The sequence below is a fragment of the Cryptomeria japonica genome, chromosome 3 (genome assembly GCF_030272615.1).
Source record: "Cryptomeria japonica chromosome 3, Sugi_1.0, whole genome shotgun sequence".
Classification (NCBI taxonomy): Eukaryota; Viridiplantae; Streptophyta; class Pinopsida; order Cupressales; family Cupressaceae; genus Cryptomeria; species Cryptomeria japonica.
Window position 1 is genome coordinate 803699212 of NC_081407.1, and position 19393 is coordinate 803718604.

A 19393-nucleotide genomic window follows, 5' to 3' on the forward strand; every position below is an offset into this window, starting at 1 on the left:
TGAAATTCTCGGACATGATCACGGGGATCCCCCTTTCCTCTATATTTTTCAAATTTGGGTGTTTCAAACCCGCGTGGAAAGGGTGGCATATAAAGATTCCTATCAAACGGATAGGGACAGATGTCGTTAAGTGAAAATTGATTGGTCTTAACACCACTATGAAGTTGTTGGGCGAGATTCGCGACTTGTTGCCGCAACATCTCCATTTCATTTGGAGGAGGAGGTGGTGGGTTACCTCGAGGGATGTTATATCTGATGGGATCTCTACGTCTTTCCTCCTCATGGCGACTTTGTCTTTCTGATGCTTGTCTTAATTGGGCAAGATCAAAGTCTGAGGGGAGTTTGGCTCCTTCTTGAGCAAGTCTTAAGAAGTGAGCATCCGCATTGCTCCTGAGAATTTCATCAAATAATCTGTTAAAGTGAGGGTTATGCTGAACCCTTTCGATTGTTGAAGGAGTGGGACTACTTGGGTTTTCATCATTTACATTTCCTCCAAGTGCTTCTTGAAATTCATTGAGGTTGTCCTCTTCTTCCTCAATTTCTATTTCTCGTTGCCTTGATCGCGATCGGGTTTGAGCCATTTTGTTTGCAAGTTTGTGTTGAAGTTTATTGAAGATGATGATGAGTTGTTCGATGAAAGATGGATGATTAGTGGATTGTAGATCTCTAGCACTCTAAAGGTAAATGTAACCAGAATTCTTTCTTTGAATTGCTTGTTTGTTTTGATGAGTTTGGATGTGATAAGGTGTAGAGAAATCTGAGATGTGTTACAGATTTTGACTACCTAGCAATGAGAGGATTCACTCATGAACTAGTTTTAACCTGCGTAGATGTGTCTCTTAGGATGAGCTTATCCTAGATGTAGAAACAATCTAAAAGTGATGTGATGTGTTTGATTTCAAGCAATATCTAAAAAAGGAATCTTGGGACAAGAACCTCTTAATGTTTTGAGAGTTTTGGGATGAATTGATGATGAAGTGATGATGTATGAGTGGGATGATGGATGAAAATGTTTTCAACTTTCAATAAAAACTTTGTGTCACAAATGGGACAAACTCTTCTTCTTCCCTTTCAGACGTTGGTGGCACTTCTCGAGCTGTGTTGTAGGTGATACAGATGTTTGGGAAGAAATTGGGATTAATCTTTCCTCCTTGATTTTTGTGATAACTCAGAGCTCTATATTGCATAAAAGCTCTGTGGTTCAATGATTTTGAATCAAACTCGTTTGTTTTACCTTGAAGGTATAGACGCATGCGATGTAGAAAGACTCTATGGGAGACAAAGATTTGTCGATTGATATAGAAGAATTTCCTCCTTTTGATTAAAGCCTTTGAGCTTAGTGGTCTCCTTTTCAAGGTGATACTCTGATGACACTTCTTCTTTCGCAAGATGTGAAGAATGGTCATAAATTTTTGACTCTTTGTTTGTTTGCACTTTGTTTTTGGTATTTTTGGTTGTGTTGACAGATGTTGGATGAGTACTTTGTTTTTGAAAGTGATTTTCTGATTTTTCCTTGACAAGAAAACAAAGCAAGCACACAAACACAAAATTATAGCCTCAAAGGCACAAATGAGTATGGGTCTAGATCAACCCAATTCTTGGACTTGTTTTTGACCCTTCCTTTAGATTTATTTTAAGGTGTAATTCCAAAGCCTGAAGTCGGCTCAATTTGCACTAGGTCTGTAAAACGAACACACTTCAAACACTTTTTATCCCTAAGGTCAAATGGCCAGTTGTGATAAATTTAGCCCACATCTTGATATTTCTTCGACTTTGGTACTACATACCTTATGAATCCCGCCTTGGCAGGTAAGGATGTGATATACTAAGTCTTGCACGAGCATAACAAATAGATGATCCCTATGATGGGGGAGTCACCACTTTTATCAAGCCACAAGTGACTTTTCAAAAAGCTATGTTTCTACTCAAGGAAATATGTATGGTGAGTATCTTGGGAGCAAAACCATCTATGCTCTTGCACTAAATTATACCTCAAATATCCTCAATCAATAGAACAGGTGGGCTACTACTTAAAGGTGTTTAGTCATGTTCGATGGCTTTGGACATAAGTTCATTCTGCAGTGACTCACTTAAGAGCCTTGTAACTGGTGGTGGGGCCCATTTGTCCTTTCGGCCAGTTACACTGTAGGAACAGCTATACCCAAGGCTACAGCTTTCGCTCTCACCTGATTTCTATAGCGGCTCGAAGGATTTACCGCTCGAGGTCGTTCCCAAGAGTATCGATCCCTTGGCAGGCCTCTCTTAAAAAGATAAAATGTGAGTGTTACTAACACTTTTCTCTTGCACCTAGGACCACGAAAGCCAAGGGAGAGGATAGTGTGTGTTAGAAGTAGGACCACTCGACCAACTCTTTGCACAAGTGTGCCAAGCACGAAAAACACCTGTTCTTTTTAATCTATCATTGCAATGTGATCTAACTATTTGGAGATGTTGCTCCAACAATCATGGTGTTCTTTTTAATTTTCAAAGGCAATTGTTTGAGTAAACTAGAATTTGAAAATCCTGGTCAACTTAATGAAAAACACGTTTGCATGAAGTAAGATTGCTTTAAAAATGAGACAAGTTGATTGTGAATTTTATTTGCACCGAAAATGGAAGTGTGGATTGTGAGTTTTATCTTGATGCAAGAAATAAAATTTGCCTTGTTGATTTTAAGCACCAAAACGAAGTTTGTTTCCTAACTTGCAAAAAAAATAAATAAATAAAGTTGTTTTTGTATAAGTTTGTGGTTCTTTTTACCTTTGAACAATGAAATTCTTTTTAAGAGCCCCAAACAAATGTGTGATTCTTTTTCAAAAGCCCAAATTTGAAATGTGAAGTTAATTTTAAACCAAAATAAAAAGTGAATTCATTTTTAAAACCAACTTCAAAAACAAGTTAGTAAAAAATATAAATCTACTCTTTAATCTAATTTAAATCTGCACAAAAGAGAAAAATAGTTAGTAAAATCTGCCTATTTGGTGGGCTTCTACAAGCCTAAATTTTTTTTTTTTTTTTTTTGGTTACAAGGTGATTTGTACAACGTTTTGTTACAATAGCGCTAGTCTGCGTTTGAACAGAGGCACTATTTAACACAAACGTATTAAAAGAAAGGGAAAGACAGAGAAGGGAAAAGCACTGAAACAGGGGGAATAGCGCCAAAATAATGCCAAACGCACCAAAACAGTGTCAAAATCGCAACCTGTGTGACATTTTCAACATTCAAACATGTTATTGGTTAAAAAAAAAAAATGATCTTTTTGGTGTTTGGATTCACGTCAGGTTCACCAAATGATGGTTGCGTGTTCGATTCACGTCGGGTTCACCAAATGATGCTCTGCAAAAAGGATTAGAAAATCTGTTTGATGGCAACACACACAAGAGCACAAGAAACAAACGTTAGTGTTAGCAACAAAAGATTATCCTAAACAGGCATATCAAGAGAGATATTAAGCATGAAATAGAAAGCATATAAACATAAAATGAAATAGCTAATCAAGATGCTCATAGTTGCTCCTCCCTTGTTCCTCTCCTCTCCAAGTCCCAAATGAGTGTAGCTCTCAGCAGCTTTTTGCACTATGGATGCTTATGGAGGATTGAGATTTAATACTAAGCTTCAAATATGAAATGAAAAGCTAAATACTATGCTAGAGTAGATAGTGATGCTATGAAAAAGCTCTATGCTAATGCCAGTATAACAACAATACTCTAAAATGCTTCTCCTTTTGCTTGAGGAGAAGGGTTCTATTTATAGAAGAAATAGGGAAATGAAGGGTTAAGATTGAGCAATCTTAACAAAGGTTAGGATTGAAAGTTGGGGATCCATGTGCACAATTGGCACCAATAAAATGGTGACAAGTTTCAACATAGGATTGGGTTGAGAGAAGAGGTTGGAGGCATTAAAGGCCTGAGAAGACCTCATGGTTATCTAGAAGGTAAGGGTCAAGTCTAAATTAAGATTACCCACTGGATTAGGAGTTAATGCAAGGATAAACCTTTGTGCAAATGATTAAGAGATAATCATGGTCAAAGCATTAAAGGCTTGATGAGACCCTTGGGTTGGGTAGAGGTTGAGTCAAAACAAATGTTTTAACCATGTGGGAGGGTTTGAGGTAACCATTAATGGTTATTGGAGACTTTGGGGATTAAGTGGTTGAAGGTTGAAAGCCTTCAATGGTTATCAAAGACTTTGAGCCATTTAGTGGTTGAAGGTTGGAAGCTTTCAAAGGTTATCCAAGACTTTGAGGGTTAATTTGTTGAACACACAAAGCATTAATTGCTTTTCAAAGACTTTGGAGTCTTTGAGAAGTGACTCCAATTTGCTTAGGAATGTGACAATATTTAGGGGATGGATTAGGCTAATTAGGAAGGGTTTAGAAGAATCTAGAAGGGGTTTAGGCATACAAGTGGATTTTGTAGGAAAATGCAAGTGGGAGAAATTTTGGTATTTTCAATTAAAATAAAATCATTTATTTCAATTAAATGGTGTAATTTGCATTTGGATAAATATTCAAATAAATATTAATTTATTTAAATGAGAAAAATGAAGATAAAGCATTAAAATGCTTGAAGACTTTGAGGGAAACCATTAAAGGCTTGAAGACTTTAAGGAAAACCATTAAAGTCTTAAGAAGATTATAGAAGGAAGCCATCAAGTTTGAAGACTTTAAAGCCATCAAGTTTGAATACTTTAAGGGAAACCATTAAAGGTTTCAAGTGGGTGAGGATAAATAGGATTTTAAATAAATAATTTATTTAAAATAGTTGTGCAACTTGCTTTTGTAGGAAAATACAAGTGGGTGGAGGATAAAGGTGATTTAAATAAATTATTTATTTAAAATAATTGTGCAACTTGCATTTGTAGGAAAATGCAAGTGGGTGGAGGATAAAGGTGATTTAAATAAATGTTAATTTATTTAAATGTGAGAGGTGGGATTTTGGGGGATTTAAATAAATATTAATTTATTTAAATGTGAGAGAATATTTAATTAAATAAATATGATTTATTTATTTAATTAATGGTCTGAATTTGGTTAAGTGAATTAAATCAAATAAATTGAATAATTTATTTAATTAATAGGAGAAGAGGGTTAAGATGAATTAATTAAATATTAATTTAATTAATTATTAATTGATGGTTAAATAATCAAATAAATACTAAGTATTCATTTAATTAAGTGGACAGATTTATGTGACTACAGTTATGATTGCAGATCTAGTCATGGCGATAGCAGAGGAGATAATGATGATTAAGATCATTTGATGGAGTTTGTAGCTCTTCTGGCTAAGAGAATTCCAAGAGGCATTGGTAAATAAAAAGGTAAACTACCTCTTAAGTGTTTCTCTTGCAATAAGATTGGACATATTGTTGCATATTGCCCTAACAGTGATAGAAAGGATAAGTTTAGGAAATATAAAGAAAAAGGGAAGAATTAATGATATGTTGCAGTTGATGAAGGAGTATAGATGAGGAATTTGAAGATGATGACAATGAGGAGATTGTCTTTGTTGTTGTGAAGGAAGATTTGATTGATGCAAAGGCTTTGGTATCTTAGTTTGACTCTAGTGATGAGTGGATAATAGACAGTGGTTATTCACATAACATGACCGATGATAAGAACAAATTCATGTCCTTTGAAGAGTTTGATGGTAGTGTGGTAAGATTTGGTAATAACTCACCCTACATGGTAAAAGGTAAAGGATCTATTTCACTGAATGGTAAGAGTAATACAGATGATGTTTATTTGGTTGAAGGATTAAAACATCTTGCTAAGTGTTGGACAATTAAATGATAAAGGATATCACCTTGAGTTTAAAAAAGGAGTGTGTAGGATCATGGGATGCAATGGAGTTTTGATTGCTATTGGTAAACAGACTAGAGGTAATCTTTTTCATCTGAATGCTAATGTGAATAGTTGTTTGGTGGCTAAAATTGAAGATAGCTAGTTGTGGCACAAAAGGTTCTATCATGTCAACTTTGATAATTTGATAAAGGTCAGCAAATCAAGTATGGTGAAAGGTATGCCCCAACTTGTCAAACCAGATAATGTGTTACGCAAAGATTGTCAGATGGGTAAGATGACTTCAAAATATTTTAAGAGTAAATGTTTTTCTTCAGAGTACATTCTTGATTTAGTGCATACTGATCTATATGGTCCTATGAGGACTAGAAGTTTTTATGGTGATAGGTATTTTATAATTTTCATTGATGATTTTTCCAGGATGATGTGGGTAACTTTTTTGAAGGAGAAATTTGAGGCATTCAACAAATTCAAGATCTTTAAATCCCTAGTTGAAAAAGAAACCGACAAGAGTCTGAAGTGCTTAAGATCTAACCAGGGTGGAGAATTTACTTCTGATGAGTTTACTAGGTGTTATGAAGAATGTGGAATAAAGAGACAGATGTTAGCACCTAGGACTCCACGACAAAATGGCATTGCAGAGAGAAGAAACAAAACAATAGTGGAAGTTTCTAGAGCAATGTTGATACAAGGAGATGTTCCAAAAATTTTTTGGAGAGAAGTAGTTAGCACTGTTGTTTATACTTTGAACTGGGTTCTTGTGAAGAAAGGTAATGATAAAACACCTTATGAACTTTGGCATGTTAAGACTCCTAATGTCAGCTACTTTAAAGTTTTTGGTAGTAGATGTTTTATTAAGAGAGATGATTTTCCTAGAAAGTTTGATGTGAAGAGTGATGAAGGAATATTTCTTGGATATTCTACCAAGAGTAAAGCTTTCAAATGCTATAATTAAAGGTCAAAGAAAATATTTGAGAGTGTGAATGTTAAAATTGATGAATTTTCTGATAGCCCCGATGAGTCCAGCAGATATGAGCCTGTTGATGATAAAGAAAAAAATGTATATTGAACAAGAAGTGTAGAAGGAAGATGAGCAAAACAATGCAGAAGTAGGAGCTCAACCGGTAAGCGATGAAGAAGATGATGAATATGAAGTAGAAAGCATTACATCATAAATGGTAATCCCAAGATCTATAAGGCTAAATCATTCAAAAGACCAGATTATAGGTGACAAGAATGTTGGTGTGTAGACAAGAAGACAAATCAAAGAGAATTCCTGTCTAATTTCAACTATTGAGCCGAAGACTGTTAGAGAAGATTTGAAAGATGAATACTGGTTGAATGCAATGAATGAAGAAATTGACTAGATTGAGAAGAACAATACATGGTCTCTTGTTCCTAGACTAGAAGACAAAAATATTATTGGGACAAAATGGGTATTCAGAAACAAACTTAATGAGGATAGTGAAGTTGTTAGAAACAAGGCGAGGTTGGTTTACAATGGGTATGCACAAGAAGAAGGTGAAGACTATGGTGAAACATTTGCACCGGTGGCAAGACTTGAAAGTGTTATAATTTTGCTTGCCTTTGCTACTTTTAAAGGATTTAAGGTCTATCAGATGGATGTTAAATCAACTTTTCTGAATGGTATCCTGGAAGTAGAAGTATATATAGAGAAATCAGATGGTTTTGCATTGAGTGAAGATGAAAATATGGTTTGAAAACTATAGAAGGCACTATATGGATTGAAGCAAAATCCCAGAGCATAGTTTGAAAGATTGCATGCACTTCTGATCAAGATAGGATTTCAGAGAACTAGTGAAGACAGTAACATATATTTGAAGACCGATGGAGACAAAATGTTAATTGTTGAAGTTTTTGTTGATGACATAATATTTGGTGGAGATGATGACATGTGCATATCTTTTGTACATGAAATAAAGAAAGAATTTGAGATGTCTCTTATTGGTGAGATAAAATTCTTTATTGGTTTACAAATTCAACAACTGGAGAAAGGAATATTTATCTGGAAGATTGTAAACCAGTTGGTACTCCGATGGCGACAGGTTGTAAATTGTCAAAACAAGATGATTTACAGTCTGTGGATGAGAAAGAATAAAAGTATATGATTGGAAAGTTGCATTATGTTGTTCACAGTAGATTGGATATTGTACATGTTGTTGGATTGGTTGCGAGATTTCAAAAAGATCCTAAGGAGACACACATGGTAGCTATAAAGAGGATATTCAAGAATTTGAAAGGAACAATTGATTATGGTTTGTTGTATCCTTACAATGATACTTTTTCTTTAAAAAATTTCACAGATGCAGACTGGGCTGGAATTGTTGATGACTGGAAAAGCACAACTAGTGGAGCTTTCTTTTTAGGAGAAAGATTGGTGTCCCAAATAAGCAAGAAACAATTGTGTATTTCACAATCTATACTTGAACCGGAATATGTGACAACATCAATGAATTATACTCAGGCTATATGGATGAGACATATTTTGGAAGCTTTTAAGGAAGACATGTCTGAACCAGTGACTATTCATTATGATAACACTAGTGCTATTAATATTTCAAAAAATCCTGTGTTACATGCAAGAATAAAGCACATTGAATTGAAGTATCACTTTCTAAGGGAAATTATATAGGAGAAGAAAGTCATAATGGAGTTTGTGTCTAGCAAAGAGCAGTTAGCACATATATTCACAAAACCTCTGCCAAAGACAACCTTTGAATATCTTAGAGGTAGATTAGGGGTTGTACCCTTGTACAAGATCAATGAAGATGTTGGTGATGCATCAATATGGTGAATTCATTGAATATCTTTCAATTTTGGATTGATGTGAAGTGGGCAACTCCTCAAGGGGAGTAGCTATGATGAGATAAGTAGAGATGAAGACAATAAAGGTATTTGTACCTTTGGAATTACTGTCAAAGGGTGAGAAGAATTAGTTGAAGATCAGAGATCAGCCATGAGAAGAAGAACCGACAAAATAAATACAAAGGAGATGATGGGAAGCTGAGCAAGTACATAACATATCAGTTCAGTTCAGGTCAGTTCAGCATGATGAGGTTTTTCAGTGTTGCCATCAATGCAAAAGGGGGAGATTGTTGGCATATTGGCATAACTGTTGATGATATTGATGAACCAGTATAAGGACTATTGGTGATGATATAGTTGGGATGTTATTTGATGACTTGATGATCAATTTGTGTTGTCATTGATGCCAACTATGGTCAACTATGGTTTTATTGTTCTATCATGTTATCTAAGTCATCTATGATTGACCAAAAAGATATGGAATGGATTTGATAGTTAACTGGCAAATAGGACTTTAACCGGTAAATGTGAAACTGTGTTATGCTTAAGTAATTGGATCCTGAGATTGATGAAGAATTTGGTGTTGCAGTTTGGAATATGTGTTTGTAACATTGTAATGAGGTTGTGATCAGAACCGCATCATGTTTTGGCTATCATAAGTCATGTTTGAGATTGACTAATGTATTTTCTATAGGGTTTAAGAAGGGTTTAAGAACTAGTATTCAAATCTTATAAGCAGTAATGATTTTGAGTTCGACGGTGTATTGCATTATGTTGGTCAGATGGTGATGAGATGGCTGAATCCACGTGAAGTGTTTAAATGATGTTTTGGCATCATCAAAGATGAAATTTCTTGGGAATCTATGAATTTCTTAGTAGAGTGAGCTAAGGGTTTGAAAGTGTATCAGATCAAGGTGTGGTGATTATTCAATGACTGTAATTGATTTGTAATGTGTTGTAATGATCAATATGATGATCTGCAATGATTTGTAAGATCTATGATGATCTATAATGTAAATCTTAGGTTTTTGTAACCGACTAAGTTGTAAAGTCTATTTAGGGTAAGTATGTGATGATTTATTGTGTCGGTGATCAAGAAACTTTTGGCATTTTGATGATGTTTTGATTGTCATTGATGGACACACACTTTCTTGATGTATGAGTTATGCTCAACCGGTAATTATTCCAATCGGTATTATGTATTATAGTCTTTAGACTATCGGTATTTTGCAGAAGATGTTTATCGGTCACAAATTGACTGGAGAACCCAAGTGGTATGGAGAACCCAAGTGGTATGAAGATCTCAAGTGGTATGATGGAACAAAGCGGTAGTTAACATTTTCTAGTCTTCATTTTTGACAACTGGTAATCGGTATATTGTATGAACTGGTATTAGTCTGTGATGAGTTACCAACTAGTATTTCTGTGGTGAGTTATCATCCACCAACACTTTGGCGGTGACTTTGTGTTGTGTTACCAAATGTGTCTAGATGCACTGAACCTAGGAACTTGTAGTTTAATCTTATTGGACTGACATGAAATCAGTTTCCTTTATAAGGACATCATGTTTAGGGTTTGCATATGTGAGAGATGTATGATGTATGAGAAGGTTATGTGCGATCTTTGTAGAGAAGATTAGGTCTATGTGAAGAGTTAGAGTGTGGAGATATTGAAAACTGAAGTAATGCTGAAATGCATTAACAATGAGCTATCAAGGATCTAACCAAGCATATTGTGCTAGTATCTAGATCACTCATTTGTTGATTACTCACATCTTCGACAAGTCTAAAACCCTTAACCAGGTAGGCCCAGCAAAGCCTTTGTGAATCCTATAACAAGATGGTTCACAACTGTGGATCTGAAATCCTTTAACAAGGTAGTCTTTAACAGGACTTATCTCCTAACAAAGATCTAGATTCCTAACAAGATCTGTTCTAGTGACGAACATTGTATGACTTTAACCGGTCTGGTTTCTATTCTGCAGATAGTTACTTGTGAGTTTCTGCTCACCGTGGTTTTTCCCATTTGGGTTTCCACGTCAAAATATCTTATGTTATGGTGATTGTACTTTTGTGGGTGAATGCTTTATTTTCTATTTTGTTTGCATTTATCTTAATGGATTATCTGCTAAATTGTTTAAGAGTTTGAGTTCAGTATTTTTTGGTATACTAATTCACCCCCCCTCTTAGTATTCATCAAAAATGTGTGTGGCTGAACTAGTGTGTGTGTCTGCAAGTGAGAAGCATATTGGAGCAAAAAAGGATCTCTACAAGCAAGCAGTGTGTGCTATTTTTAGATCATACATCTGTTGTTCCCTAAGAATTGCATCAGACTCAAAATCCCTTAACCGGGTAGGTCCTGATAGGCCTGATTGTATAAATCCCTTAACCGGGTGACTCATTAGATTGGGTTCTAAATCTTTTCACAATTTTACTCCTAACAGAGTAATCTCCTAATAGGCCTAAGGTAAATACCTTAACCAGGGGACTCCTAACACAGTCTGCTCCTAACTGGGCTAGGGTCCTAACAGGGCGCATTTCAAAAGAGTGCAATTTTTTTGTGGGTACCAATTCCCACCGTGGTTTTTCCCATTTGGGTTTCCATGTGAAAATACTGGTGTTCATGTGTTGATATCTTTCTATTGAATGCATGTTGATGAAAACTTAGAAGAACAGTTTGATAAATCTGATTAGGAGTATGATTTCAGTTATTAATGGTACTGTTTGTGAGTTGTTTTGAAAGAAGCCTTGGGTGATTATTAAAATTTTAAAGTTTATTATAAATACTGATTCACCCCCTCTCTCAGTAATTACTGGATTCTCACAAATAACAATATGTTTGGTTGTAAGATTTCAAGCTAGTCCAAAGAAAACTCATGATCAAGTAGTGAAGAGGATTTTTAGATATTTGAAAGGAACTCAAGATTTCATTTTGAAAGCATATACAAATGTTGATTGGGCTGAAAGTATTGATGATAGGAAAAGTACTAGTGGTAGTGCATTTGTTTTTGGAGACATATTGGTTTCATGGATGAGTAAGAAACAAAAATTAGTGTCTTTATCCACTATAGAAGCTGAATTTATGGCCGCAACATCTTGTTGCACTCTAGTTTTATGGATGAAACAAAATCTTAAGGATATCAAAGTAATGTATCATGAAGCTAATCCTATTATGTATGAAAATACCAATGCTATAAACATTTCAATAAATTTGATTATGCATTCAAGAACTAAACATATTTCAATCCATTATGATTTCTTTAGAGAGAAGGTTGTAGAGAAAGAAGTCAGTCTAGAATACATTTCTACATCAGAATAGTGTTTGCATTTTGGCACTAAGTTTTCATTGATGTCAACCGGCATGATGGAGATTCACATAAGGGTGAGCATAAAGAATGAGGGCCTACCAGTAAAGTACAAATCGGTCTGAAGGTTTGCTACTTGTTTATGATGAAGAGGCAGAATGTGGATGTTGTCACAAACCACTGAGGTGAAGATGTGTTGCCGGTATAGTGTGCTCTACCTATTAACAGAAGAAGAAATATCTACTGGCAAAGGGATGTACCAGTATATGTTTTCTAGATCAATTATGGTTGGTCGGCCATGTCTTGATCATTGTGATGCTATTTGGAGCAGAGGTGGTAAATGTGTTGTAGTTGGTGAAGTCTCATCAACAGGGTCGATGAAATAGATAATCACCGTTAATGAAGGAGCCACAAATCACAGGATTATACTTGACTGATTGTAGCTCAAGGAAGAAGGAATGACAGAGGAAGATCAAAGAGTAGTTGGCGCCTGAATCTATGTAAATGAAATCCAATTCAGGAAGTCCTCAAAAAAGAAACTTCTAAATCACTTTATGTGTCGATTGATTTCATGACAAAAGATCTGATTCGAGATTGCCATTTCTAGAAAATGTGCTTTGGATAATGGAAATCATGTGTACGTGCATCCTTCAAGGATAGGTGATTGATCTAAGATAAGGGGGGATTGGATCTCATGAAGATTGTGTCAAAAAGAGGAAACCCTAACCGGTCAAGTTTTTGAATTGCATTCTGGTGGGAAATCATGGTGTAAGAAATGAGAGCTCCAAACATAAGAGATTGATGTTGTGAAGGAGGAGAAGTGTAGAGAGAGTAAGAAAGGAAAATGATTGTGAGCCTTAGAAAGAATTATAAGAAATTTTCAGTGTGCGTAAGCAATATTATCGGTGAAAGGATTCTACTGGTAGAACTGTAGTCTTGTAGTTGAGCCTAATTGACAAGGTGTGGCAGAGCACACAACATCCTAGTGTGACATAGTGTGTTGAGAGACTGTGTGAGAGAGGAAGAGAAAGATAACAGAGGTCGAGAAGTAGAGACAGTAATCTCACAACTGACAGTGTGAGATTCAATGGAGGAGAAAATACTGTCAACCGACAGAGAGTTATTTGATCAAAGAGTTGCATAATTCATTTGCAACAAGAATCCTTAACTGTATTCAAATAGTATTTGAATATACATCGCCAAGTTGAAGCTTGGTGTAGGGGTTGGTTCTCTTTGGGTTGGTGCCCTAAAAGTGCAGGGGTTGGTACTCCTTGGGTTGGTGCCCTAAAAGTGCAGGGATTGGTGCTGCTTGGGTTGGTGCCCAAAATATTTGTAAATTAGTGTTTTACCTATGAGGCTGGATTGGAGCAGTAGTCTCCAGCAGCTTTTCTCACCAAGGTTTTTCCCATATTGGGTTTTCCTCATAAATCTAGTGTTGTGAGTTACTTGTGTGTGAATGATCTCTTTGGCTTTCTTTCTTGTATTACCGATATGATTGTTTAGTGGTTAAGTGAATAACTGATATTCTAAAGTTAGACCAGAAAAAGAAAAAGGCTTAGAAACTATTGATGCCCCCCCTCTCAGTGGTATTCTATGTTCAACAATTGGTATCAAAGCATAGGTTCCCGGTTATCTTTAAAACCTTAGGTAGATTCTAAACTTTGAACACAATGGCAAGAAGTGAGTTTGCTTCCTCAAAAGCCCCCATGTTTGATGGATCCAACTATGTCTTCTAGAGCAGAAGAATGGAGACCTATATTTCCTCTCTTGGTTTTGATATGTGGATGTCGGTCAAGAATGGGTATGTTGTTCCTAATACTCCTCCCTCTGATCTAGATGCAAAAAAGGAGTATGAGAATAATGCAAAGGCAAAACATGCTATCTTGAGTGGACTGTCTGATAATGAATTTGTCAAAGTCACGCACTATGTTTCAACAAAGGAGACATGGGATAAATTACAGAGGTTGTTTGAGGGTGATGCAAAAGTCAAAGAATCCAAGCTACAAACACTAAGGGGCCAACTTGAAAGCATCAAAATGAAAGATGATGAAAAGATTGCAGATTATCTTCACAAATTTGATGAAATTGTGAATACTATCAGAGGACTTGGAGAAGAGATTGTAATTGAGATACTTATCAAGAAGATACTTAGATCCCTCACTCCCAAATATGATACTAAGGTGTCAGCCATAGAAGAAGCCAAGGATCTGAAGACTTTTACAATGGATGAGCTATTTGGCTCTCTAAAAACCTATAAGATGAGAACAACCGGTGATACTTCCTCAAGGAAAGAATCAACATTCAACATCACTAAAAAGGGAAAAGAAGTTGTTACTCATAAAGAATCCAGTGAAAATCTAATGTAGAAGTAGAAAACTTTGTCAGGAAGCTCAAAAGAGGATTCGACCGGTATAAAGGAAAGATACCACTTAAATGCTTCAACTATGGGAAGGTAGGACACTTCACTGCAAATTGTCCTCACAAAGAAATCGGTGGAGATGAGGCAAGAGAGTTTAGAAGATCAACTGACAAAGACAGAGAAAGGAATGACTACTGGAAAGGAAGGAGAGGCTATCAGAACCAGAACAACCTATATACCATTGAGGATGATACAATAGATGATGATAATGCATCAGAAGATGATTACCATGAGAACAATAGAAAAGTAAATCTCTTCATGGAACTTGATAGACCAGCTGATAAAGATGAGGAAGAAGAGGATATTGAAGCTGAAGTGGATTTGGAATGTGAACTTATCAGTGCACTTGAATAATTGAGTAAAACAAGAAGAGAACTCAAGAGGGTTAAGCTTGTTATTGTAGATGAGCAACATCTCTTGAAGCAGTCTTTGGATGAGTTTGGTCAAGTCATATCTGACTTAAAACTACATCTAGAAGAATCTAAGAGGATTTGTGAAGCTATAGCCTCTGATCTAACAAAGAAAGGAAAGGAGCATCAAGAGCTGGAAGTAGAAATAGTAAAGCTTAGAAAGGAGCTTGAAGAAAGAAAGGAAGAAATAAAAATAAGGAGCAAGTATGAAGGCAACACTGAGGCTTTAGATAAGATGTTGAGCAAATAAAAGAAATCCAAAGACATTGGTGGCTTAGGCTTTGAAGAAGGTCAAAGTTCAAACCACAAAGATAAATCCAACAAAGAAATAATGTTCACCTCTTCAATTAAAGGTGAAGAAAAGAAGACATTCACTGTAGGCAAGGATACTGGCAAAACTAAATATGCAGATGTTGTTGGAAATCACCACTCAAATCAGTATGGAGCAATGAACCGAAGACCACACTTATTGTACCAACATACAAAACCAAGGAGAAATGCAAGAGTTGACTATGAAGGATTCACCAGACTCAACAACATGAAGGGAAGACTTCCAATGAGGCAGTTTCATTCAGGACCAAGACAACCCAACTGGTATGTTTCAAACTTTCATGGTTACTGTTACTGGTATAACAAATTTGGGCACAAAATAGTTGACTTTAGGTTAAACAATAAGCCCTCTATGAATTATGAAAGTAGAAATCCATTTAAAGCACTTTGAGATATGAATGTTGTCTGCTATCAGTGCATTGGATATGGTCATAAGAGTTTTGATTGTAGGAAGAATAAACAAGTACCCTACAATAAGTTTAAGGACGTCCCCCTAAATGAAAATGTAAAATGCTATAACTGTCAAGAATTTGGACACATAGCAAAGTTATGCAAAAATAGGAAGATCAAGAAATTGAAGGCAAATCTAGATCAAGAGCCAGTAACTAAACCTGAGCTCAATATAGCAGCTGACAAGAAGAAGGAAATGAAACCAATTTGGGTTGAGAAAGAAAAGGAAAAGGCAAAATCAAGTCTCATAGTACAGACTACCTTGCATGCTGAAAGGAAAAATCTATGGGTGGTAGATAGTGGTTGTTAAAACCATATGACTATTTACAAAAATAAATTCATCAAACTTGAAGACTAGAATGGTGGATCAGTAAGGTTTGGAGACAATTCCTCCATCAAAATAAAGGGAAAAGGAATGCTAAGCATTGATGGAAAACTGAAGGCACATGATGTATACTATATGGAAGGCCTAAAGCATAATCTGCTAAGTGTGAGTCAGATGTGTGACAAAGGTTACAAATTCACCTTTGACTCAACCAATTGCCAGATAAAGAAAGACAATACCGGTAAAGTTGTGGCAGAAGGAAAGAGAACAGATGGAAATGTTTATAATCTGAAGGAATGCTATGAGTCCCAAGGTATGTTAGGACAAGTAGATGAAATTTGGCTATGGCACAGACAGTTAGGGCACATAAATTTTGATAACTTAGTTTCAGTAAGCAAAAAGGGGTGTGTGAGGAATATTCCACCCATCATCAAACCGGTAAACACATTTTGTGATGAATGTGTAAAAGGTAAGCAAACTAAGGTGAGTTTTAGGACAAAGGAGCACAACACCTCAAGACCACTTAAAATTGTGCGTACATATATGTGTGGTCCAACTCAAACAAGAGCACTTGCTGGTGACAGATACTTTATGCTCTTCATTGATGACTACTCAAGAATGACATGGGTCACCTTTCTGCAAGATAAATCACAAGCATTTGAAAGATTCAAGATCTTTCGAAAGATGGTGGAAAAAGAAAGTGGGTACAAATTAAAATGCCTAAGATCAGACAGGGGTGGAGAGTTCACATCAAATGAATTTGAATATTATTGTGAAAAATATGGAATTAGAAGGCAATACTCTGCTCCTAGAACACCACAGCAAAATGGTGTGGTAGAAAGGAAGAACAGGACAATAAAGGAGATGTCCAGAACCATGTTAAATGAGGTCAGTCTACTATACACATATTGGAAAGAAGCTGTTCATACTACTGCATACACTTTGAACTGGGTTCACTTAAGAACAAACAACAAAATGAGACCTTATGAGTTATGGTATGACCAGAATCCATCAGTCAAATACTTCAAAGTATTTGGAAGCAAGTGCTTCATCAAGAAAGATATGGATGGTTTAGGAATTTTTGACTTTAGGAGTGATGAAGGAATCTTCCTTGGTTACTCATCTAACAACAAAGCCTACAAATGCTATAATAAAAGACTAAGAAGAGTCATTGAGAGTGGGCATGTAAAAGTTGATGAAGATATGTACAAAGGATGTCAACCACACATTAACCAATATGACGACTCCGGTGATGAACATGATGAAGTTCAGTCAGATACTAAACTAAAGGTAGCATCCAAGAAGGCTCCCAACCAGTCTATACAACTGAATCACCTGGAAGAGCAATTTTTGGGAAATAAGAGTGATGGTGTGCAGACAAGAAGAAGACTTTCCCAGAATGATGAAAAAGTCAACCTATGTCTCATGATTGAAGTGGAACCCAAAACATTCAATGAGGCTAGTAAAAGACAAGAATGGATGGATGCCATGGAAGAACAACTGCACCAAATTGAGAAGAACAAGACTTGGGAATTAGTCCCTAGACTGGAAGACAAGAATATCATTGGCACAAAATGGGTCTACCGGAACAAGATGAATGAAGAAGGTCAGATTGTAAGGCATAAATATAGACTAGTGTGTAAAGGATACTCTCAAGTAGAGGGGATTGACTTTGAAGAAACATTTGTACTAGTGGCTAGATTAGAAGCAATTAGAATGTTTCTAGCTTACTCTGCCTACAAGGGCTATAAAGTATACCAAATGGATGTAAAATCTGCTTTTCTAAATGGAAATTTGGAAGAAGAAGTATACATGGAGCAATTGGAAGGGTTTCTGCTACATGATGATGAGACATTTGTGTGTCAGTTAAAGAAGGCTCTGTATGGTCTAAAGCAAGCTTCTAGAGCATGGTACTCAAGATTAGATCAGTATCTGAAGGAGTAGGGATTCAAAAAGGGAAGTGCTGATAGTAATTTGTACATAAAGAAAGATGGGAATCACATGATTATTGTGGTTGTGTATGTAGATGAAATCATCTTTGGAGGCAACAAGGATACCCTAGGCAAAGAGTTTGTTGATCAGATGCAGTTAGAATTTGAGATGTCAATGTTTGGCGAATTGACTTACTTCCTTTGCTTGCAAATATTATAGCAAGATAAAGGAATATTTATCTCTCAAATCAAGTATGCAAAGGAGATGTTGAAGAAATTCCAAATGGAAGATTATAAACTGGTAAGTACCCCCATGGTGACTGACAACAAATTAAGCAAGAATGATGAATCATCGGTGGTGGATCAAACTTTGTACAGATCCATGACAGGTAGTCTACTATATCTAACTACTTCAAGACTAGATATATTTCAGGTAGTATGAATGGTGGCTAGATTCCAAGCTACACCAAAGTAGTGTCACATGAATGTTGTTAGCAAAATTTTTAGGTACCTACAAGGAATGCTCAGCTATGGTTTGGGGTATCCTAAATAGGGAAATTTTATCTTGGAAGAATACGCTGATGCTGAGTGGGCAGGATGCATTGATGATAGAAAGAGCACAAGTGGTGGTGCATTCTTTCTAGGTGACCAGTTGGTCTCTTGGCATAGCAAGAAGCAAGACTCAATCTCTCTATCTAGTACTAAAGTTGAGTACATTGTTGTTGCTACATGCTACTCTCAAGTGCTTTGGATGAAGCAGACTCTCAAAGATATACAGGTGGACATCACTGATCCTATTCTCATCCGATGTGACAATTTGAGTGCAATCAACATAGCAAAGAATCCAGTCATGCATTCTAGAATGAAGCACATTTCTATCAAGTATCACTTTATCAGAGAGAAGGTTGAAGGATAGGAGGTAAGGATGGATTATGTTCCTACTAGTGAGCAAGTAGCAGATATTTTTACCAAACTATGACCAGTAAGCACTTTTGAGTACCTCTGACATAAGTTAGGAGTTGTGTCATCTGTCTAGGTAGGATTTATGTGGCTTAGGGGGAGCTCAGTATGGATCAAAGGGGGAATGCACATTACCCTTTGTCATTGTGTCAAAGAGGAAGAAATGTGACCGTATGAAGTAAACCGTGAAAAGTTGACATTAATGCCAAAGGGGGAGATTGTTGGCATTTTGGCACTAAGTTGTCATTGATGTCAACTAACATGATGGAGATTCACATAAGGGTGAGCATAAAGAATGAGGGCCTACTGGTAAAGTACAAACCGGTCTGAAGGTTGGCTGATTGCTTATGATGAAGAGGCAGAATCTGGATGTTGTCACAAACCACAAAGGTGAAGTTGTGCTGCCGGTATAGTGTGCTCTACTAGTTATAGAAGAAGAAATCTCTACTGGCAAAAGGATGTACCAGTATATGTTTTCTAGATCAACTATGGTTGGTGGGCCATGTCTTGATTGTTGTGATGCCATGTGGAGCAAAGGTGGAAAATGTGTTGTGGTTGGTGAAGCCTCATCGACAGGGTCGATGAAATAGATAATCACCATTAATGAAGGAGCCACAAATTATAGGATTGTACTTGA